Source organism: Tursiops truncatus, chromosome 5, assembly GCF_011762595.2.
Source record: "Tursiops truncatus isolate mTurTru1 chromosome 5, mTurTru1.mat.Y, whole genome shotgun sequence".
Lineage (NCBI taxonomy): Eukaryota > Metazoa > Chordata > Mammalia > Artiodactyla > Delphinidae > Tursiops > Tursiops truncatus.
The window spans coordinates 86153687-86178848 of record NC_047038.1 but is presented as its reverse complement, the minus strand read 5'-3'; positions in this window follow the sequence as shown (position 1 = coordinate 86178848).

The window sequence follows — 25162 nt, the reverse complement described above, 5'->3', positions numbered from 1 at the left end:
AGATTTAATCTTTTATTTGAAGCTGAAATCTATTATTTTGTTAAACTATACAAAGTCTTCTCTGTTATCATCAAACACACACAAGCACACACAAATATAAAGCAAATAACAAATTTCAAAACAGCAAGGTACAAAAGTAAAATGAATTTAGTCTTTAGATACAAAACAACCCTCAGGTTAGCATCTGGATGCTCCCAGTTACTAGCTACATGACCTCAGCCATGGTGACTTATTGAGTGGAGCAAATTTTAAACTTGGTGAATTTAAATTAAATTTTTCTTACTTTCCCTTTTCCTAGCCTTGAAAGTTCCGACATCCTACAGTGAAAACTGAAGATACCTGAAGACCTTACTTAGTGATTAATGCCTGTCTTTTGGGTGTTTTAAATAATAAGCTTGCTTTAACTAGTGGCTACCAGTGGGGAGAGGGAAAAGAGGAGGGGCAATATAGGGGTAGGGAGGAAAAGTTTTATTAAGGGATTATATGAAATCATGCATGTGAAACTTTTGAAAATTGTAAAGCACTATAGAATTTAAAGAATCTTTCATTCAATTTAAGTAAGTAAATAAATAAATAAAAATAATGAGATTGTTTTGAAAGCAGTGAGGAGTCTTTCCAAGAGAATGGCTTGTGACTGGATGCTATACATTTTTTGCTTAAGAAGATGTCTGAAAACTTTTCTAGAGCAAGTCAGGGTATACGTAGATAAATAAAATACATCTGCATAAGGGAATATATATATATATATATATATATATATATATATATATATATGTAAGAATTTCAAAATCCTTAACAGAAAATTGTGTCTAAATATTATTTATTTTGAAAAATGAATCAATGAAAGAACCATATAGAGAATATTCCTTATAATTGTTCTATCAAATCTCTGTCATGTGTACACTATGGAGTGCAAAATTAAATATGATTAATCTGACATAAGGTACACTTAAAACACTCAAAAAAAAAGAAAGAAAGGAAAGAAAAGAGAAGACAAGAAAAGAAAAGAAAGAAGAAGAAAAAAGAGAAGAGAAAAAAAGAAAAGAAAAGAAAAGGAGGAAAAACACAGGCATGCCTAGAACTGGGAGAAAGTTACAAACTGCCTTAGACAATACCTTGTTTTGTAGCTGTGTTGATTCTGCCCCATTCAGTTATCCAGGTGTGTTTAGTTCAAAGCATTTACTCAGCAAAATTTCCCAGGTAGTGAGAACATTCTGACGTGAGTGATAATGAGATATCTCTGTGATGTGGTTGCCAAAAAAAGTAACACGTGGATCCTGTAAAAGGTAAGTGAAACCCAAAGAAATAAACGACCGTCTAATTTTATGTTTCATGGCTTGTCTGTTATACACAAGACAATTCTTAGATACTGAAGGCCAATAAGATAAATTGGTTATTCTTTTTTCTGAAGTGAAAATAATCTTGCTAAGTACAATATCACTAAAGAGGTATGAATTATTTTCAACCTGAATTCATGCATATTTTCTCATTTTGTCCTGATTTTGAAAGATCATGTAAAATAATTTACAAAGTCATAATACAGTTCAATAAGATATTTTTTAAAAATTCTAAAATGGAAAAAAGTTTCTTCTTTCTTCTTTCCCTCTAAAATTTCCTTTCTCCCACAATATTAGTGTATTCTTATACCTTTCATCTCACTACACATATGTTGAAAAAAATCTCAATAACTTTACCATATTTCCAAATAATTTTGAATTTAGAATCAATGCATGAAAATCTTACAAGCAATAATTTGGACAATCCATTTTTTTTATTTTAAAAATGCTTATTCAATATTTTTATACATCTTTATTGGAGTGTAATTGCTTCACAATGCTGTGTTAGTTTCTGTTGTACAACAAAGTGAATCAGCCATAGGCTGATATCCCCTATGGTATATCCCCATATACCCTCCCGCTTAAGCCTGCCTCCCACCCTCCCTATCCCACCCCTATCCCACCCCTCTAGGTCGTCGCAAAGCACCGAGCTGATCGCCCTGTGCTATGCTGCTGCTTCCCACTAGCTATCTATTTTACATTTGGTGGTGTGTATATATATGTCTATGCTTTTCTCACTTTTCCCCAGCTTCCCCATCCCCAGCCCCCATGTCCTCAAGTCCATTCTCTATGTCTGCGTCTTTATTCCTGCACTGCCACTAGGTTGATCAGTACCATTTTTTTTTGATTCAGTATATATGCATTAGCATACAGAATTTGTTTTTCTCTTTCTGACTTACTTCACTCTGTATGACAAACTCCAGGTCCATCCACCTCACTACAAATAACTCAATTTTGTTTCTTTTTATGGCTGAGTAATATTCCATTGTATATATGTACCACATCTTCTTTATCCATTCAGCTGTTGATGGACATTTAGGTTGCTTCCATGTCCTGGCTACTGTAAATAGTGCTGCAATGAACATTGTGGTACATGTCTCTTTTTGAATATAGTTTTCTCAGGGTATGGGCCCAGTAGTGGGATTGCTGGGTCATATGGTATTTCTATTTTTAGTTCTTTAAAGAACCTCCATACTGTTCTCCATAGTGGCTGTATCAATTTACATTCCCACCAACAGTGCAAGAGGGTTCCCTTTTCTCCACACCCTCTCCAGCATTTACTGTTTCTAGATTTTTCGATAATGGCCATTCTGACCAGAGTGAGGTAAGACCTCATTGTAGTTTTGGTTTTCATTTCTCTAATGATTAGTGATGTTGAGCATCTTTTCATGTGTTTGTTGGAAATCTGTATGTCTTCTTTGGTGAAATGTCTATTTAGGTCTTCCACCCATTTTTTAATTGGGTTGTTTGTTTTTTTGATATTGAGCTACATGAGCTGTTTGTATATTTTGGAGATTAATCCTTCGTCCGTTGTTTCATTTACAAATATTTTCTCCCATTCTAAGGGTTGTAGTTTCATCTTGTTTATGGTATCCTTTGCTGTGAAAAAGCTTTTAAGTTTCATTAGGTCCTATTTGTTTGTTTTTATTTCCCTCTCTCTAAGAGGTGGGTCAAAAGGATCTTGCTGTGATTTATGTCATAGAGTGTTTTTCCTCTAAGAGTTCTATAAGTTCTATAAGTTCTGGCTTTACATTGAGGTCTTTAAACCATATGGAGTCTATTTTTGTTTATGGTGTTAGGGAGTGTTCTAATTTCATTCTTTTACATGTAGCTGTCTAGTCTTCCCAGCACCGCTTATTGAAGAGGCTGTCTTTTCTCCATTGTATACTCTGCCTCCTTTACCAAAGATAAGTTGACCATATGTGCATGGGTTTATCTCTGGGTTTTCTATCCTGTTCCATTGGTCTATATTTCTGTTTTTGTGCCAGGACCATACTGTCTTGATTACTATAGCTTTGGAGTATAATCTGAAGTCAGGGAGCCTAATTCCTGCAGCTCCGTTTTTCTTTCTCAAGATTGCTTTGGTTATTCAGGGTCTTTTGTGTTTCCATACAAATTGTAAAATTTTTTGTTCTAATTCTGTGAAGAATGTCATTGGTAGTTTGATAGGGATTGCACTGAATTTGTAGACTGCTTTGGGTAGTATAGTCACTTTCACAATATTGATTCTTCCCATCCAAGAACATGGTATATTTCTCCAACTGTTTATGTCATCTTTGACTTTTTTTATCAGTGTTTTATTCTGAGTACAAGTTTTTCACCTCCTTAGGTAGGTTGATTCCTAGATATTTTATTCTTTTTGTTGTGATGGTAAATGAGATTGTTTCCTTAATATCTCTTTCTGATTTTTCATTGTTAGTGTATAGGAATGCCAGAGATTTCTGTGCATTAATTTTGTATCTTGCAACATTACCAGATTCATTGATTAGTTCTAGTAGTTTTCTGGTGGCATCTTTAGGATTATCTATGTATAGTATCATGTCATCTGCGAACAGGGAGAGTTTTACTTCTTCTTTTCCTATTTGTATTCATTTTATTTCTTTTTCTTCTCTGATTGCCATGGCTAGAACTTCCAAAACTATGTTGAATAAAGTGATGAGAGTGGACATCCTTGTCTTGTTCCTGATCTTAGTGGAAATGCTTTCAGGTTTTCACCATTCAGTATGATGCTTGCTGTGTGTTTGTCATATATGGCCTTTATTACGTTGAGGTAAGTTCCCTTTATGCTCATTGTCTGGAGAGTTTTTAACATAAATTGGTGTTGAATTTTGTCAAAAGCTTTTTCTGCTTCTATTGAGATGATCATATGGTTTTTATTCTTCAGTTTGTTAATACGGTGTATCACATTGATTAATTTGCATATTTTGAAGAATCCTGCATTCCTGGGATAAATCCCACTTGATCATGGTGTATGATTCTTTTAATATGTTATTGGATTCTGTTTCCTAGTATTTGTTCAGGATTTTTGCATCTATGTTCATCAGTGATGTTGGTCTATAATTTTCTCTTTTTGTGATATCTTTTTCTTGTTTTGGTATCAGGGTGATGGCGGCTTTGTAGAATGAATTTGGGAGTGTTCCTCCCTTTGCAATTTTTTGGAAGATTTTGAGAAGGATGGGTGTTAACTCTCCTATAAATGTTTGATAGAATTCGTCTGTGAAACCACCTTTTGTTTGTTGGAAGATTTTTAATTACAGTTTTAATTTCATTACTTGTGATAAGTCTGTTTATATTTTCTAATTCTTCCTGGTTCAGTCTTGGAAAATTGTATCTTTCCAAGAATTTGTCCATTTCTTCGTGGTTGTCTATTTTACTGGCATATAGTTGTTTGTAGTAGTCTCTTATAATCCTTTGTATTTCTGTGGTGTCAGTTGTGATTTCTCATTTTCATTTCTAGTTTTATTGATTTACATCCTCTCCCTTTTTTTCTTGATGAGTCTGGCTAAGGGTTTATCAATTTTGGTTATCTTCTCAAAGAATCAACTTTTAGTTTTATTGATCTTTGCTATTGTTTTCTTCATTTCTATTTCATTTATTTCTGCTCTGATCTTTATGATTTCTTTCCTTTTACTGACTTTGTGTTCTCTTTGTTCTTCTTTCTCTAGTTGCTTTAGGTGTAGGGTTAGAGTGTTTATTTGAGATTTTACTTCTTTCTTGATGTGAGATTGAATTGCTATAAACTTCTCTGTTAGAACTGCTTTTGCTGCATTCCATAGGTTTTGGGTCATCCTGTTTTCATTGTCATTTGTTTCTATGTATTCTTTTATTTCTTCTTTAATTTCTTCAGTGATCTCTTGGTTATTACTAGTGCACTGTTAGCCTCCATATGTGTTTTTTTTACAGTTTTTTTTCCTGTAATTGATTTCCAATATCATAGCGTTGTGGTCAGAAAAGATGCTTGATACAATTTCAATCTTCTTAAATTTTCTGAGGTTTGATTTGTGACCCAAGTTGTGATCTATCCTGGAGAATGTTCCATGTGCACTTGCGAAGTAAGTGTATTCTGTCACTTTTGGGTGGAATGTTCTAAAAATATCAATTAAATCTGTCTGTTCTATTGTCTCATTTAAAACTTGTGTTTCCTTATTTATTTTCTGTTTGGATGATCTGTTCATCGGTGTAAGTGGGGTGTTAAAGTTCCCTACTACTATTTTGTTACTGTCGATTTCCCCTTTCATGGTTGTTAGCATTTGTCTTATGTAATGAGGTGCTCCTACATTGGGTGCATATTTATTTATAATTGTTAGATCTTCTTCTTGGATTGATCCCTTAATCATTATGTAGTGTCCTTCCTTATCTCTTGTAACAGTTTTTATTTTACAATCTATTTTAATATATGTGAGTATTGCTACTCCAGCTTCCTTTTGATTTCCATTTTCATGTGATATCTTTTTTCATCCCTTCACTTTCAGTCTGTATGTGTCCCTGGGTCTGAAGTGGGTCTCTTGTAGACAGCATATATATGGATATTGTTTTTGTATCCATTCAGCCACTCTTTGTTCTTGGTTGTGGCCTTTAATCCATTTACATTCAAAGTTATTATCAATATGTATGTTCCTATTACCGTTTTCTTAATTCTTTGTGTTTTTTTTTTTTTTTGTGTGGGTCTTTTTCTCCTCTTGTGTTTCCTTCCTAGAGAAGTTTCTTTAGCATTTGTTGTAAAGCTGGCTTGGTGGTGCTGAATTCTCTTAGCTTTTGCTTGTCTAAAAAGCTTTTGATTTCTCCGTCAAATCTGAATGAGATCCTTGTTGTGTAGAGTAATCTTGGTTGTAGGTTTTTCTCTTTCATCACTTTAAGTATATCCTGCCACTCCATTCTGGCCTGCAGAGTTTCTGCTGAAAGATCAATTGATAACCTTATGGGGATTCCTTTGTATGTTATTTTTGCTTTTCCTTTGTTGCTTTTTATATTTTTTCTTTGAATTTAATTTTTGTTAGTTTGATTAATATGTGTCTTGGTGTATTTCTCCTAGGGTTTATCCTGTATGGGACTCTCTGTGCTTTCTGGACTTAGGTGACTATTTCCTTTCTCATGTTAGGGAAGTTTTCCACTATAATCTCTTCAAATATTTTCTCAGACCTTTTCTTTTTCTCTTCTTCTTCTGGGATCCCTATAATTCAAATGTTGGTGCATTTAGTGTTGTCCCAAAGGTCTCTGAGATTGTCTTCAATTTTTCTCACTCTTTTTTCTTTACTCTGCTCCTTGGCAGTTATTTCCACTATTCTGTCTTCCAGCTCAGTTTTTCATTCTTCTGCCTCAGTTATTCTGTTATTGATTCCTTCTAGTGTATTTTTCATTTCAGTTATTGTGTTGTTCATCTCTGTTTGTTTGTTCTTTAGGTCTTCAAGATCTTTGTTAAACATTTCTTGTATTTTCTCAATCTGTGCCTCCATTATTTTTCCAATATTCTGCATCATCTTTACTATCATTACTCTGAATTCTTTTTCATGTATATTGCCTATTTCCTCTTCATTTATTTGGTCTTGTAAGTTTTTACTTTGCTCCTTCATCTGTGACATAATTTTTGCCACCTAATTTTTTTTTTTGGATGGGTGGGACTGTGTTCCTGTCTTACTGGTTGTTTGACCTGAGGCTTCCAACACTGGAGTTTGAAGGCTGTTGGGTAGAGCTGGCTCTTGGTGCCAAGATGCAGACCACTGGGAGACCTCACTCCAATTAATATTCCCTGGGGTCTGAGGTTCTCTGTTAGTCCAGTAGTTCGGACTCAGAGCTCCCACTGCAGGAGCTTCAGCCCAACCCCCAGCTCATGAACAATGATCCCGTAATCTGCACTGGGTTGCCAGAAAAAAAAAAGAATACAAATAAGAGAATACCAAAGAGTGAACAATAAAATTAGACTAGGAAACTAACAGATATGTTAGAAATAATATAAAAATAAAAATATAGACGAAACAACAACTGGAAGGTAAAACAGAACCACAATAATAAAAAAGAGAAGAAAAAAAAAGGTGGAAAGGTCCTTGGTTGTGTGAGGTGGGGCTTAGGCAGGGGCGGGGTTTAGGCAGTGGGCAGGGCCTATACTTAGGACCCACAGGGCTGGAAAAGGCCCTGGGAGGGGTGTGTGGGGTGGAGCTTAGGCTCAATGGAACAGAAGGGTCCCAGGTGTACCTCTTGTCTCAGAGGGCATGCAACCCAGCCTGGCAGCCCAGCAGGCTTCCGGGCTCAAGTGGGCAGGGCAAATGCCCTCCACTCTTCTCCGACTCCTCCAGTCCTAAAGGTCCCCTCCCACCTGCCTCTCCTGTTCTTCCCCGGCCTCCCTCCTATGCCCCCAGGACCAACGCAGCCAGGAGGGGGCTTCTGAGGGCATAGGACTTTGTCTGAGAGCTAGGGAGGCTTCCCAGGCCAATTGGGCAAGGGAAACACTCAGTGTGCTTCCCCCTGATCCAAGCCCCCGAGGGTCCCTCCAGGAGTGTAACCCCCTCCCCCCTTCCAGTCACCCCTCAGGGGCGCTGGTCCTGTCCCACCTCCACTTCTCATCCCCCCTCAGTCCCCCCACATCCTACCGGTTCACCTGGGGGTTCCTCCTATCTTCTTGGGTGTTGAGGTCTCCCACCAGTATCCGGCAGGCACCCTAGTTGTGGGGAGATACAAACTCTACTTCTTCCCACACTACCATCTTGAATCTGTCCCTCCCCATTCAATTTTTTAAAAATGCATTTTTAATGAGCTAAGTTTTGGAATTTTAACTAGAATATAATAACTTGAGCTAAAATGCTACTAGGGCCTTCTGTTTTGTGAAATTAAAAAAAGAATCATTCTTGAGGACACAGTCAAGTTAGAAAGTCTAAGTGACAACCACGGGCAGCATGAATTGAGCAGAGGCATTCAGAATCAGAACCTGATTTCTAATTCTGCATAAATAGCTATGTAATCATGGAAAACTCACTTCATTTTTCTGTGCTAATTTCTTCTTCCTCACAATGGGACGAAACACATCTTGCCTGAGTGTAATTCTCCACAATCACTAAATCACTTTTCCTATTCAGAGGAGTGTTAAAAATTACCAAATATGATTCTCCTGTAAGTAAGGGTGGCTGCTGGGGAAAAGCCATAATGTCTCCAGGGAAAGGAGATATTGCAGATGTTTAAGCAGATGGTTTCCAAGGAGTCAAAAGAGGGGTATGTGAGGTTTGGCATAACTAAGTCTCATGCAGAGTTTGGTGTAAAAAAAAAAAATTTTAGCCATTCAAGCAAGAGAAAAATGAATAGAACAGCAGCAGTGTGTGCTTTATTTAGGTTCTTTTCCTCCAAGAACATTTAGTATCAGTGGCCAGTAGGAAATAGGAAGTGAGGAAAAAACAGAAAATGGAGATAAAAGGAAGTATAAAAGGAAAATATAATGAGGAAACTCCAAGGTGAAAAATCTAAATCAGGGCTTCCCTGGTGGCGCAGTGGTTGAGAGTCCACCTGCCGATGCAGGGGGCACGGGTTCGTGCCCCGGTCTGGGAAGATCCCACGTGCCGCGGAGCGGCTGGGCCCGTGAGCCATGGCCGCTGAGCCTGCGCGTCCGGAGCCTGTGCTCCATAACGGGAGAGGCCACAGCAGTGAGAGGCCCGTGTACCGCAAAAAAAAAAAAAAAAAAAAAATCTAAATCAGAACCACTGGGTAGAAGAATTAAAGTCTTATAAAGCCCCCTGAGGATTAAGATTACTTAAGTAATTTCTGTACAGAATAATAATTTTATTATTAGAACTTTGAAAGGAAGTTTTGTTGTGAAGATCCCCTATGCCAGTCATTTTAAACTGCTTGGATTTGAGTTTGAAGAATCTCAGTTTCTTCTCTCTCCAAATGTAGAAATTATACAATAAATGCTATTAAAGGTGCCACACAATATTTTTCAAATTATTTTTGAACAGAAATAAAATGGACACAACATAGTATGTAATAATTTTAATTTGTACAATTGAACGAACCATCATAAAACTTTAGGACTGGGAAAGTTGGGAAATGTTCATGGCCCCTGACCCAGCAAAATATTCAGCAAAATATTCAGTGGTTCAATTAAGATTGAACACATCATTGACTATATAATCACATTATAGATAGCTTTATTACTTATTGTTATATCTGGTATTTCTCATATGACATATTCATACATATGCAAAATAATCACACACATACACACATAGGCAATCGTTAGTGTTTCAGGTTATCTATTTTTATGTAACAAACTATCCCAAAAGGTAGTGGTATAAAACAAAACTATATTCTTACCCTCAAAGATGCTGAGAATCTTTGATCCGACAAGATGAAAAGAGTATGGTTTGTTTTCTGCTCCGCAATGTAGGGGAACTCAACTGGGGAGACTCAAATCTCAAATCTCAAATGGCTGGGTACTGAAACATCTGGGAGGTGTTTTAAATCACAGGATCACAGGTTTGGAGCCTGGACTGTGTTGACTTGAAAACTGCACTCAATTGGTAAGGGAGACCAAACAGGTTCTTTCCTTGTGGCTTCGGCTTCCTCACGGCATGGTGGCCTTAATGTAGTTTGATTTATTCCAGGAAGTTCAGGGCTCCAAGAGCAAGTGTTCTAGTAAACAAGATGGCTGTTACATAGCATTTTATGATCTAGCATCAGATGTTACATGGTATCATTTCTAACATATTCTTCTAATTAAAGCAGTCACAAGCCTATCCGTACTCAAGGGGAGGTGAAAAAGATGCCTTTCATTTAGAGGAGCATTAAAATTTTTACAGCCATTTTTTTTTTTAAACAACCACAATAGTGTTAATGATAAGTATTTTAAAAAATTTTCTATTACAGCTAAAATCTTAATTGCCCTTAGTTTTATTCATTGTAATAAAATATATCATTTTATTTTTATTATTACTGTTTTTTCAGATTGGTTCTAAGTAAAAGAATAACAGTGGGATCTCTAGAAGGGGTATAGATTGCTCCCCCTATGTTTTCTCTCTAGTATGTTATGAGCTATGTGGTGAACTGTCCTAAGAGAGAGACGTTTGCAGGTAGCTGTAAGACAGCTGATTTTTGCTCTCAGTAAAGTAAGAACAAAGTCCTAGTTAAAAGCACTAGGTGTCTGGTGTAGACATAGGAGCAAGAGAGTCAGCCTCTTGTAACCCAACTAAGAAAAAAAAATTAAACAGCTAGAGGATGCCACAAAGTGAAAATTATCCTTCACTGCTTAGCCTCACTCTCCCCATTGCCTGCCAGACTGGCTTTTCATGGTGCTACAATTCCTTATCTTTCATTCCTCATCTGTTCTCTAGTATTTTTATTCTGTTGGTTAGTCTTACTTTAGTCGAAAGAAATATATTCCTGGCTATAACCTGATCATAAGCTTTAGAGAACCATAGTCTGGCCCTTCTCTGCCTGTACTTCCCTTTATTGGGCAAGGACTCCTGGGAGCCAGGGAGTCTGTCCTTTCTTCTTGACCATGTTTTAGGAGGTCCAGATGCTGGAATTCCCTACCTGTAGAGCCCTAACCCACTCCCAGATCTATGAAGTTTTCTTTCCATGTCATTCCTCCTCAGGGCAGACCTCTGTTGCAGGCATGTGCAACCTTATAGGCTTGAAGGATGGTCAAGTGGTGGCTTTTTGCTTGGAAGGAGGGGTGTGGACAGAGCTTGAGCTTGTGGCTTAGTCTGTCCAAATACATTTATATGAGATCCTTTTGGGTGGTAAATGGAGCTAGGGTCTGGGCCAAGACTTCCATTTGTACTCTTCTCCTGAACTCGCAAATGTTAGGAGTGGGCCAATTCCACCTTGTTTTTTATTTGGTAAAAATAAAAGATAGTTGGGCTTCCCTGGTGGTGCAGTGGTTGAGAGTCCGCCTGCCGATGTGGGGGACACGGTTTCATGCCCCAGTCCGAGAGGATCCCACGTGCCGCGGAGCTGCTGGGCCCGTGAGCCGTGGCCGCTGAGCCTGCGCGTCCGGAGCCTGTGCTCCGCAGCAGGAGAGGCCGCGGCGGTGAGAGGCCAGCGTACTGCAAAAATAAAATAAAATAAAATAAAAAATAAAAAATAGTAACTCGTAAAATGATTCTCCTTCCTATTCTCTCTTAAGACATATTGACATATTAACTTATTTTTCTGAGACTTGAATCAGTAGAGATGTAAATATTAATATATTTCAGCCTATATGTTATTATTTGTCTGAATGAAAGTCACAGGATGTACAGTCATCAATAGGGGCCCTCATCTTTCTGAGACTCCAAGTTGGAACACTGAGTACACATTCTAGAAGGTTATTGTTCACAGTGATTAAGACATATAGGATATTTTGTCATGTACAACATTTTGTGAAGTTAATTGTTTCTAGGAAAAGTGTTTTGTTTAGGCTGGGTGAGAACTATAGAACAGGCAAAACTTGTAAACTTGTTCCAAAATATGTAACCTGCAAATGAATTTTTGATTGCAATTGGTTTAGAATTGGCAATTACACTAAAATAGACAGCAAAACAAGTTTCCCACTTGAAAGTCTCCTGATTAAAATAGTACCATTTGTCTTGAATTCATCTATGTAGAGGAACTTTTCAGAGCACTAGAGTAAAAAAATGGAGAAAGAAACGGTGGTATTCAGCCCATTTAGGTTTGGTTTCAGATGGCTCTGAGATCTGTGGGTGTCCTCTATAGGAATCAGAACCCTAAGAGCTGAATACCTGAGGCTCACATAACTTTTATTGTCACTGCTCATTAAAATAAGCAGTTTTTATGAAATGTTTTTTTACAGAATTGTTGAAAGACTTATCTTTGTGTCATGCTAAATCCTATACTTCCTGCAAAATGCTAGAGCTAAGTTTGAGAAATAAAACTGGTTGATAAGAGATGAAGAAAGAAAGATGGTATATTTATATTTGGGAAATTTGCTGATCTGTTGGGCTAGTTACTTTTCAGGGCAATGTTAACTTGAAAAAGAAAGTCCTTATCTACACTGAAAGCAATGAGGAAAAATGTCTACTTCCACTATTGTTACAGGGCATAAGATGTAAGTTTTCACTTTTATAATGATTTTATTTTAACTAAATCTCTTTAGTACTCTGGAACTTATTCAAGGGGGTTGGGCTTGATATCTAATTTAGGGTTGCAACAAAGGTTACCCTCAACAGTCCCCCGGGAATGCTGAGTAAACTTGAACATCTGTACCTGCTACCAGGATGAGTGAGTAAGAACCTTAACCATAATGTTTATGCCTGGTTTTGTCCCTTGATGGATAAGAACTCTTACTTAAAGTCCTGACAAGCAGCCCTAAAGTGTACAGTCACTTTACATTATCATGAAGTCCTCACAAAATTGAATCTGGGTAGGCTCCACATAAAAGCCATATAAATATATTGGCCATATGTTTGAGTTGACTAAATACATCATTTAGTACACCACCCCCATCATACTCTGAATAATGGGGGTTAAAACATTTTTACAAAAAGAAAGACTAGGATGGGTGCTTAAACAATAAAAAGAGAAAGCAAAGGAAAACAGCAAAGAAGATATGAAATGGTTTTCTAGAAGAGGAGAGCGAAAGATAAGAAAATACAGAAAGACACCTGTGGGCATGGACATGGCCTTCAACTTGAAGTGAAACCAGGTACCATGGTAGTGTGGTTTTCTCAAGCCTTGTTTAGGCATAAAATAGGTGGAATGTTGAGTTTAATTATGGTTAGGATTGTGCAAAACAAGTAAGATGAAGGGTGAGAGAGGGAGCAAAGTTTAGTGAGTTAAAAAGTGGGTGATTAGAATGAGCTGTCATGAAGTGTTTACTGAGTAGTCTCTAGGATATGGCTATTAAAGTCATAAATTTAACAATGATAACTAGAATAGAATATGTTTTTGTACCAAGCAGTGGGCTGACCTTGTAACATTTCATTTAGCTCCATTTTATAAATGGAGAGACTGAGCAATTAAATACTCTAAATCAGCTCATTTACTTAGCTATTAAGTAAAACATAGTCATAAAACCTATAAGAAATAGAACTAGGGTGAAATCAAGGCTGTGTAAAATAAGTGGCAGGATACAAAATTAATGCACAGAAATCTCTGGCATTCCTATATACTAATGATGAAAAATCTGAAAGTGAAATCAAGAAAACACTCCCATTTACCATTGCAACAAAAAGAATAAAATATCTAGGAATAAACCTACCTAAGGAGACAAAAGACCTGTATGCAGAAAATTATAAGACACTGATGAAAGAAATTAAAGATGATACAAATAGATGGAGACATATACCATGTTCTTGGATTGGAAGAATCAACATTGTGAAAATGACTCTACTACCGAAAGCAATCTATAGATTCAATGCAATCCCTATCAAACTACCACTGGCATTTTTCACAGAACTAGAACAAAAAATTTTGCAATTTGTATGGAAACACAAAAGACCCCGAATAGCCAAAGCAATCTTGAGAACGAAAGAAGGAACTGGAGGAATCAGGCTCCCAGACTTCAGACTATACTACAAAGCTACAGTTATCAAAACGGTATGGTACTGGCACAAAAACAGAAAGATAGATCAATGGAACAGGATAGAAAGCCCAGAGATAAACCCACGCACATATGGTCACCTTATCTTTGACAAAGGAGGCAGAAATGTACCGTGGAGAAAGGACAGCCTATTCAATAAGTGGTGCTGGGAAAACTGGACAGCTACATGTAAAAGTATGAAGTTAGATCACTCCCTAACACCATACACAAAAATAAGCTCAAAATGGATTAAAGACCTAAATGTAAGGCCAGAAACTATCAAACTCTTAGAGGAAAACATAGGCAGAACACTCTATGACATAAATCACAGCAAGATTCTTTCTGACCCACCTCCTAGAGTAATGGAAATAAAAACAAGAGTAAACAAATGGGACCTAATGAAACTTAAAAGCTTTTGCGCAGCAAAGGAAACCATAAAGAAGACCAAAAGACAACCCTCAGAATGGGAGAAAATATTTGCAAATGAAGCAACTGACAAAGGATTGATCTCCAAAATTTATAAGCAGCTCATGCAGCTTAATAACAAAAAAACAAACAACCCAATCCAAAAATGGGCAGAAGACCTAAATAGACATTTCTCCAAAGAAGATATACAGAGTGCCAACAAACACATGAAAGTATGCTCAACATCACTAATCATGAGAGAAATGCAAATCAAAACTACAATGAGATATCATCTCACACCAGTCAGAATGGCTATCATCAAAAAATCTAGAAACAATAAATGCTGGAGAGGGTGTGGAGAAAAGGGAACCCTCTTACACTGTTGGTGGGAATGTAAATTGATACAGCCACTGTGGAGAACAGTATGGAGGTTCCTTAAAAAGCTACAAATAGAACTACCATATGACCCAGCAATCCCACTACTGGGCATATACCCTGAGAAAACCATAATTCAAAAAGAGTCATGTACCAAAATGTTCATTGCAGCTCTATTTACAATAGCCCAGAGATGGAAACAACCTAAGTGTCCATCATCGGATGAATGGATAAAGAAGATGTGGCACATATATACAATGGAATATTACTCAGCCATAAAAAGAGACGAAATTGAGCTATTTGTAATGAGGTGGATAGACCTAGAGTCTGTCATACAGAGTGAAGTAAGTCAGAAAGAGAGAGACAAATACCGTATGCTAACACATATATATGGAATTTAAAAAAAAAAATGTCATGAAAAACCTAGGGGTGAAACAGGAATAAAGACACAGACTTAGTAGAGAATGGACTTGAGGCTATGGGGAGGGGAAGTGTAAACGGTGACAAAGCGATAGAGAGGCATGGACATATATACACTACCAAACGTAAGGTAGATAGCTAGTGGGAAGCAGCCGCATAGCGCAGGGAGATCAGCTCGGTGCTTTGTGACCGCCTGGAGGGGTGGGATAGGGAGGGTGGGAGGGAGGGAGATGCAAGCGGGAAGAGATATGGGAATATATGTATATATATAACTGATTCATTTTGTTGTGAAGCTGAAACTAACATACCATTGTAAAGCAATTATACTCCAATAAAGATGTTAAAAAAAAAAAAAAAAAAAAAAAAAAAAAAAAAACTGGAAAAAAAAAAAAATAAATAAATAAATAAATAAATAAATAAGTACAATATTTGGGGTTGGAAAGACAGATCTTGTAAAAAATGTAGAAAATTGGAACTTAACCAATGATTATTGAGAGGTGTAGAAGAAAATGGGCAACCTGACCAGCAAAAGTAAGTTGTTATGAAAGAACACTTTTGGAGATTTAACCTCTTCAAGCAGGAAGATCACATGATAACACACCAGTAGGAAGATCTTATTTAAGTAATACTGAGAGAAACAACAAAATAGGAAGATCCTATTTAAACAGACTTAATGAAAAAAAAAAAAAGGAAAATTTTAAATAATGTTTTAAAATTCTTAGAAATGTAAGAATTTAAAGATTTCAAAGGAAAGATAATTTAAAAAATCATACTTTCTAAATTAAAATATTCAATAGTGAAACATAAATAGATAGTCATGAAAACTGAGTTATCCTGAAAGTTCAATGAAAGAGCTATTTTATAAAGAAAAATACCCAAAACTGAAAAATGTGTCAAGAGAAATGCAGGAAAGATCAGAGCACTCTGTAAAGAACAACAAGGGATTCAGAAACACAGAAAGAAATGAGACAATAAAACCAATAATCAAAAACTGATTTTAAGAAAAAGTGTTTTACTGTGCTAAAGAATCGATTGAAATTTAAGTTGAAATGTGCCCAATAAATTCAAGGTAGGATTTGAGAAACAAAATCTCACACTGGAAAGATTTCAGAATTTGAAGATAAAAAGTTTATGTTCTGTCAGATAGAATAAATTGGTTGATTTTATTTCAAAGGGAGAACAACCAGACCACTACTGGTTGGAAACTATAATGTCTACAGCTTTTTAGAGAGATAAATGTTTATTCCTTAAGAATCGTTTCCACTGTCAAAATATTATTCATGTAGTAAGACCAAAGCAAAATATTTTGGGAACATTTAATGGTTCAAACAGTATTCCATTCATTTACATTTTTGAGAAAATTATTAAAAGTGTTTATAACCAAAAATAACTCAACCAGTGCAAAGATCTCGAAATAGAATGAAATGAGCCTGAAACAGTGCTGAGCAGAAACTAATGAAAAAGTAGTAAAATATACACAATGTTAATGTGCCTGGAAACTGCTTGAATAGGATTCTTAAAATAGGAAAGGTAAATATTGTGTATTAATAAAAATATTTGTAACACATATGAGTGACAAGATACTATTACTCAAAATATAAAAATTGACAAAACAATCTTCTTAAAAATGTGTGAAGATTAGGGGTAGAAAATTTTTCAGGAGATGTCGGAATGTCCATTAAACTCATTATTTCTAGTATTACAATTCAGCAATCTTTCAACACATTGGTATAAACAATCCACTGACTTTGCCACTTGTCACTATCATGCATTTTCTCTCATATCCTTACTACATCTTTACCCAGCAGAGATTTTATGACGCATTACATGAATCACTCTTTTGTATCAACCATATACCCATTAGCTCCTTTACCCCATTGCAGGGAAAGGTGACTGGAGAAATCCACACAATCATGCTGAATAGTACCATTTATATTCGTAATCATGATTATGTTGACACAACATTTTGGTTTCATTCACTTTTCCATTCTTCTAGAAGACTATTCCATTCTTCCTCTGCTGTTCTCAAACCTCCAAGACCACCTCTGATTTCTGACAAAGGCAGTCAGAAGAGAACATCCAAGTTTCTATATACCAGTTTGTGTGTGTCTGATCCCTTATGATTTTCTCACCTTTTTCTGTGGATGTACTGTCCAGGTTGTCATACAATGCCAACCCTTCCAGAACTGCACTAGATCCCATGCCCTCTTACTCTCTAGACTCTTCGATTCTCTTCTTCCTCCTCAAATCTACTCTAGTGCAGCTTTCACCTCCACCACCTCACACGTCTGCTCTTTCCAAGTTCACCAAAAGCCTCCATATTGCTAAATTGTATGGCAAACATTAACTAGTTTATTATCAACATTGGACACAGTTAATTATTTTCTGCTTGAAAACTGACATTTGGCTTTTGGAACACTACTCCCAATTGGTTCTCCTTTTACCACATCAGCTGCTCTTCCTCAGTCTCCTTTGCTGCTTTCCCCTCATCATGACAACCTCTAAATATCGGAGTCTTCTAGGACTTAGCTTTAGGACCTCTTCTCTACCCACATTACACCATAGATGAGCTCATCCAGTCTCACTGCTTTAAAAATCATCTGCAAGCTGATGACTTCACAGTTTATATTTGCGTTCCGGACTTTTCATCAGAACTCAAAACTTCTGTCTCCAAAAGTATACTCAGTACATGTACCTGAATGTCTAACAAGCATTTCAAATACAGTGTGTCTCAAATTGAACTCTCTATTTCAACCTCCAAACCTGCTCCCACCACATCCTTCTTCATTTCAGTAAATATCAACTCTATCATGTCAACATAATCTTAAAATCATTTCCAACCCCCTTTTCTCTGAGATTTGCAGAGCTACCTTCAAAATATATCCAAAATTAACCTCTTCTTACCACATCTTCTACTGTTACTTTTTCCCAAACTTCTGGTACCAATTGCTTTGATTATTGCAACAATTTCCTAACTGGTTTGCATATTTTCAGCCCTTGTCCTCTGCAGCCAGTCATCTTATTGAAAGGCTTCTCTGACCACCCTATAGAATCTAATAATCCCCAATTCATTCCTTCTTGCTTACCTTTTCTTTTTCTCCACATTACTTATCACCATCTATCATATTATATAATAATTTTATCATTTTTTTAGAGACAATCTTTACCCAAACAATGTAAACTCCATGAGGGAAGGAACTTGATCTGTTTGTATACCACTGTGTGTTCAGCATGTAGAATAGTAAGTAGCAAGTACTCAATTATATACACTAAATGAATGAATGGACACATGAAAAGATGCTCAACCACACTAATAAGAGACTGACTACTAAGATAGTAAATTTCACCTAGTAAAATGACAAGGAAAATTATTGATGCATCTGCTGCTGGTGGTAGAAATATAACAACAGGCTTTTAAAAATGTTTATTATAACTAAAAATACCATATTTTAACCTAGTAATCTTATTATTGGGAAATCTCTTCGAAAGAAATAGAAGCAACAGTATTTGTTTGTAGTGGTAACAAAGGATGCTTTTCTATTGTCCACTGATATGGATTTGGTAGAATAAATTGTGGTAAATGTATACTACAGAATAGGTCAATATAATATCATATATAGGTCATGAGGATGCTCATGATACATAGCAAATTTAAAAAGCAAACTATGATATCATTTATGTGTAGAATCTGAAAAAAAGGATACAAAGGAACTAATTTACAAAACAGAAATAGACTCACAGACAGAGAAAAAAACTTCTGGTTACCAAAGGGGAGTGGGGGCAGAAGGATAAATTAGGAGTTTGGGATTAAAATATACACACTAATATATATATATTAAATAGATAGCAAACAAGGACCTACTGTATAGCACAAGGAACTATAGTCAATATCTTGTAATAACGTATAAAGGAAGAGAATGTAAAAAACATGTATATATATATATATATGTGTGTGTGTGTGTGTGTGTGTGTGTGTGTGTGTGCATGTGTGTATAACTCAATCACTTTACTGTATACCTGAAACTGACACAACACTGTAAATCAACTATACTTCAATAAAAATTTTTTTTAAAAAGCAAACTGTAGAGTGTTAAAGGCCACCTGTCAAAAAGTTAATTATTTACTGAATCAAGAGAGTACTTGGATTTGTTTTAAGTGATTTGGGGAAGGGTTCAAGGAAGCTGGGATTTGTCCAATACTAGGCCAGTAAGAAAATGGAAACAATTCTATGATGAACATCTTAATATGTTATCTAGAAGGTGGGAGGAATAGAGTGAGGTTAAAACTGTCATTAGTAAAGAAATATCAGTCACTTATATTAGCAGAGAGATGTTTAATTACTTTCATGGTTCCACAGCGTTTTTGTTTTTCACTGGGCTTAGACATAATTACAGCATGATCTTGCTTTTGTCTCACTTATCCAGTCACAGAGTGATTTCATCTGATACTGGTGTTCTGTGAAATCTTTTATATTAAACAGGAAACATGGCCAAGGTGATATGCTCAGCCAGTTGCCAGTTGCCAGCTGTCAAAGCTACCTTTTTCTTTTTCAAGATTACCGTGCATAATGTGATATCTTTTTAATTAAAACATATCATAGACAATAATATCAATAAATCATAAATATATTGTATATATCTGTGTATATATATGTACATATACATACCTGTATACATATAAAAGTGTATGTCGGTACATATGAGTAGGAGTATAGAAATAGGAAAACTACACAACAAGTGATTAACATTAGCTGAAGGAATGGGAGTAATAAAATTTTGAGAAGAGGAGAAGGAAAAATTATCAAATTTTTCGCTAAATAACTTTGATATCCTTTATTGGTTGCCATAATCATGTACATGTAATATTGTAAATCAGAATGAGAAAGCTAATAAAATTTAAAGGCAAAAGAAAAAGAACAATTTTTAGGTCTAAGGAACAATTTACTTATAACCTAGGACCAGGAATCCCAGAGTTTTCTAACAAAACCCAGGAATTGTGAGAGGGGTTGAAAGCGGGAAAGATTCTCAGGCACAGAAGTGACTCAAGAGCTTGGTACTTCCAGTTTAATATGTCCTGTAGTCACTGCTGTGCCCAGGTCAATGAATTTAGGTGAAAAATGAAGCCAAAACACTGTCTTTTTATCTTCTAACTGGGTCATGAAAGAGTTTATTAAAGGGGATAAGGAATGGAGAAGTGCAAGCCACAAATTCGTCCATTTAGCAGAGATGGTAGCTGCTGGTTAAAACAGAAGTAGTAGAAGGGCAGCATGGTACAGAGCAAAGATTACTGCACTTACCGTCAGACTTCAGAGGCCTGAAGTCTCTGTTAGTTTTGCCACCTTCCCTTGCTGTTTGCAGCATGATTTTATGTATATCACTTACCATGTCTCAGTTTTAAACTTTCCTTTGGTATTGAGGAAACTAGAAAAAGGGTGTTGATTTTACAACATACAATTCTCTAGCATCAACTGAATGCCCTACAATTCAATTCACTTCTCCAACTAATTATCCTCACAGAGGGTAGCTCAGGAGTTAACTCAGACCTCACAGGTTAAGGGCTCAGTTCCACCAACCTGCCCCCACTTCAGACGCCAGCCACAAATGGGGCCCCCAGGCTACTTGAACTTCAGCCCAGCCAACTAGAAATCCAGAGGGGTTTCCAAAATCTCATAATACACCCCTTAGCTTCAAAATTTTGCTACAATGATTCACGAAACTCAGGAAAACACTATACTGACAATTACAGTTTTATTATAAAGTCTACAGCTCAGGAACAACCGAATGGAAGGGATGCATAGAGCAAGGAATTGGGGGAGTGCGGGTGTGCAGAGTTTCCATGCCCTCACCAGGCACACCTTTCTCCCAGCACATCAGTGTGTTCACCAATCTGGAAGTTCCCTTAGCCTTGTGGCTTCAGAGTTTTTATCAAAGTTCCATTACACAGACATGATTAATTAAATCATTGGTCATTGGTGATTAAACTCAATCTCCAGCTTCTTTCTCCTCCAGGGAGGTTGGTGGTGGGACTAAAAATTCTAATCCTCTAATCTGGTGGTTCCTTTTTCTTCTAGCAATCAGCCCCATAATGAAACTATCTAGGTGCCCACCAGGAGTCACTGCATATGCATAAACTCAGGTGTGGTCCAAAGGGACTCATTAAGAATAAGACATTCTTATCATCCTGAGAATCCCACGGGTTTTAGGAGCTCTGTGTCAGCAACCAGGGACAAAGTCCAAATGTATATTTTTTATTATGTCAAAAAGGGCAATCAACTAGATTATTTCTAAGTCCCCTCTAGTTCTAAATATTCTTCTATCGATTTTTATTTATACTCCAGTTTCTAAAGTCAGGTTCAGTACTACTGAGCACAAAACCACATAGCCATAGGTGTGTGAGGACTATATGAATCTTAACGCAAAAACAGGATGAAAATGCTTAGCTCTGCATTCCTTACCACCGTCACAAAAAGACAAGATTCTCAATGCTAACAAGATTTCTCAAGATTAAGTAGAAATAAATAAAAATAGAAACAAAAATAACAATTTTGGGGGTGGAGAAAGAAAAGAAGTTCATACAATAAATCTCATTATATTGACTTCTCTGTAGATTTTGTTATATCTTAGACTCCAAATAATAGCAAACTTTTTTCCCCACAGACAATTCAAAAAAATAGAATAAATATATTTTCTGAGACAGCTACTTAAAATATATTTAAGATAATTAAACAATCAAAATTATATACATATTCATGAACAAAAATATATATATAATGATATACTATTCACAAAAATTGTCATCAAAACGCAAATTCCCAGAGTCCCACATTAATCTATAACTTTACAAGTTTAACACAATAGGAGAATTTAGTTCTTATAGACTTCATCATTTCTTTTAAATTATAAAATTTGAAATTGTAAAAAAAAACAAAGAAAAGAAGAGGAAAAAATAAACTGGGCTTAGTCCTGGTGAGTCAAACACAGTGAGAATTTTCTGTTCTCATGTTTTTGCTACACTATCATGTTTGTGGGAATTGTAACTAGAGATGTGCTGCTTTGGGATGCATAGACAGCTATATTAAGGATTTTACTCCTGACCTTGAGAGCAAAGTAGATGTTTTTTTCTCTAAATCATTTCCTGTACATTCTCTCATGACAAGTAACAAGTAATCAGAAAGCCACTGACAAAGGCTTTACTGTTAACTGGCAAGTAACCACAAAACAGCTTGGCGGCTAAACTTCGTTATTTCAAAATGTACTAAAGACGTCTTATATTTCAATCAATAAAGGGAAATCACATTTATAGCATCACCTTGTGAAAAAAATAAGGAACTGGAATGCTAAAGTAACAAGCAAAGGGCTTCCCTTCCCTGGTGGTGCAGTGGTTGAGAATCTGCCTGCCAGTTCAGGGGACACGGGTTCGAGCCCTGGTCTGGGGAGATTCCACATGCCGGGGAGCAACTAGGCCCGTGAGCCACAACTACTGAGCCTGCGCGTCTGGAGCCTGTGTTCCGCAGCCAGAGAGGCCACGACAGTGAGAGGCCCGCGCACCGCAAAGAAGAGTGGCTCCCGCTCGCTGCAACTAGAGAAAGCCCACGCACAGAAACGAAGACCCAACACAGCTAAAAATAAATAAATAAAATTTAAAGTAACAAGCAAAAAGCAAGCCCTTCCAAGCTCATTAAAGGAAATGTTTTAAAAATTATTTGTTCTTTCACTGTATATATATGTTTATAAGCAATTCAATTTGGAAAACTTTTCTGCTTATTTTCAATGTTTTTCTCTAAGCATAGTTAAATCATTTTGATATTAATCACTAGAATTGCTGCATGAAATAAAACTGTGTTATGCTTAACAAATATGATTTTATATTCAGGAAAAATATTTATTCCTTTCCTGTCTCTCAGTATTCTCTTCTTTTAACCTCTTCTCTTTACCCCTCCATAGATATGAGGATACAATTTTTTTAAATAAATGAAAAAAAATAGAGGTCAGGGAACTCATTTCTAAAGTTGCTCATAGCAGGGCATAAATTCGATCAATATAAATTGTGTGCTTCTTTTCCAGTATTCCAATCATTATTTGTTCTCCAAATTAAAAGTCAAAAATCTATGGTTGCTATGCTTCTTGTTATGAAGTTGGTTTTCTGAATTTTAGGAATAAGAATCAATTCTTTACTCATCAAATTCTATAAAATGTTATTTCTTTTTCTAGTTATTTGCAATGTGTACAGTTACCAAGTCCAGTGGTTTTCAGACTTTAGTCTGCATAAGAAACATCTAGAGAAAAATAAAAGGCTAATGACATCTTGGAACTTCTTTGGATTTTTTTTTTAATAGTGGTTTCTAAATTTAATTTTCCCCTGAAAACTGCTTTCCGTATAGGTGGCATCTCTAATTAATGACAATGAAGTAGAGAAAAATCTACACAAGTTTTAGCCATGATTTTATCACTATTATTGTGTAACCAAAGTGTAATTGAATAAGAAATATGCAATTGTTGGAATTGAGATGTAATTCCAGCTTCCAATTGTCAGGAAATTCTCTACTTCTCTTGAAAGTGAGGCTAGTCATCAGTTAGATCTCTTAAACTATAACTTGCTTAATAAATAATATGTTGTAACCTGCCTTCACTGACCAACCTTGCTTTAATTGTTCTTAAAAATCACATAACCTGCAAGCTTCACATAGCTTAGACAATGTATTACAAGATTCGTTTAATGCCCCCTATATTAGTAGATAACACTCTGTGTATGGGTCACTATAGCGACTGTCTCTTAAGTTTTTTTTTCTGGAACATGGAGTTAGTCTTGCCCAATGCAAACCGGTTGAGACCACTGACCATTCATTTGGGCCTGAGTGAGTGTCTGATCTTTCTATGTCAAAGGGCCAAAAACTCCACCCAAAATCATGCTAGTCCCGTCGTTTTCTGATCAAGCATCCCGTGAGGAAGCAAGTAACTCAGATCTAAGTCTGCGCAGAGCAGCTATTACCTTACATTTTTCCTGCCTCCAACCACCATGCTTCTCCATCGCTTAAAAATCCTGAGCTCCTCGCCTTGGGGGAGGCTGATTTGAGACTTCTTCTCCTATCTTCTCGAATGGCTGCCTCAGGAAAAACCCTTTCTGGGCTCCATACCGTGGTGGCTGAGCATCTGGCTTGCTGCACATTGGGCAAACAAACCTGCTTCAGTAACAATCTGATGTTGATTTCTTCATCTGTAAAATAAAGGTCTCAAAACTTTTGTGAGGATATACAAATGTGTATCATCTGAAAGATGTGGGTATTAAGGCTTAAGTTAAAGCCAATCTCAGGTATGGCTTCTTTTCCAAGCAGTTTATCTGGCTTTAGGATATGCTGCCCTCAAGCGGATGGTAGCTGATAACACTGACTAGGTATTATGAGTCCAAAACATTAGGATTTTCATAATTTTGTTGACGGAATAAAAATTAAGTTCATCTAGATGTGTATATTAGATACCTTTTCGTATTTATATAAATGTAGAACATAAATATACAGATATATAATATAAAACAAAAATATGAAGCAAATGATATATGTGTACCTGTATACATAGACATAAAAAACCAGTATAAACTCACACAGCATATTTAATAGGAAATGTCATGGCTATTCTCCAATCACTAGAAAAGCCTTTTCAGGTTAGGACTACTGCTATTTAAAAGTTAAAATAATAATATATTAAATGTTTAAGAAGATTTTGTTAGCAACATATAGGGTCCATTTACATGTTGCTTAAAATAATTTGAGCCAGGAATGATATGAATTGTTGCTTATTTTTGCCTATTAACACTTCTAAAAATACTAACAACTTAACTAAGATTGTGTAATGTAATTTTTCAAGACCAATGAAATAAAATATAACTGGGTTACAAAATACAGCTGAAAAATAGTTTTTTCTCACCAACAAAATTTCACTCCCTGGTTCCATGAGAAATTAACAAAATCAACAACAATAATGAAAACAAAACGTCAATGATAAACAAGATATCATTATCCTAATGGTATTGTGTTTTGATATGTTTTTCACATTTCACATTCACATTTGCAATTTAATAACAGAGACATTTTTCCAGGTCTTAGGAATTTGTTATTTCAGAACTGTTG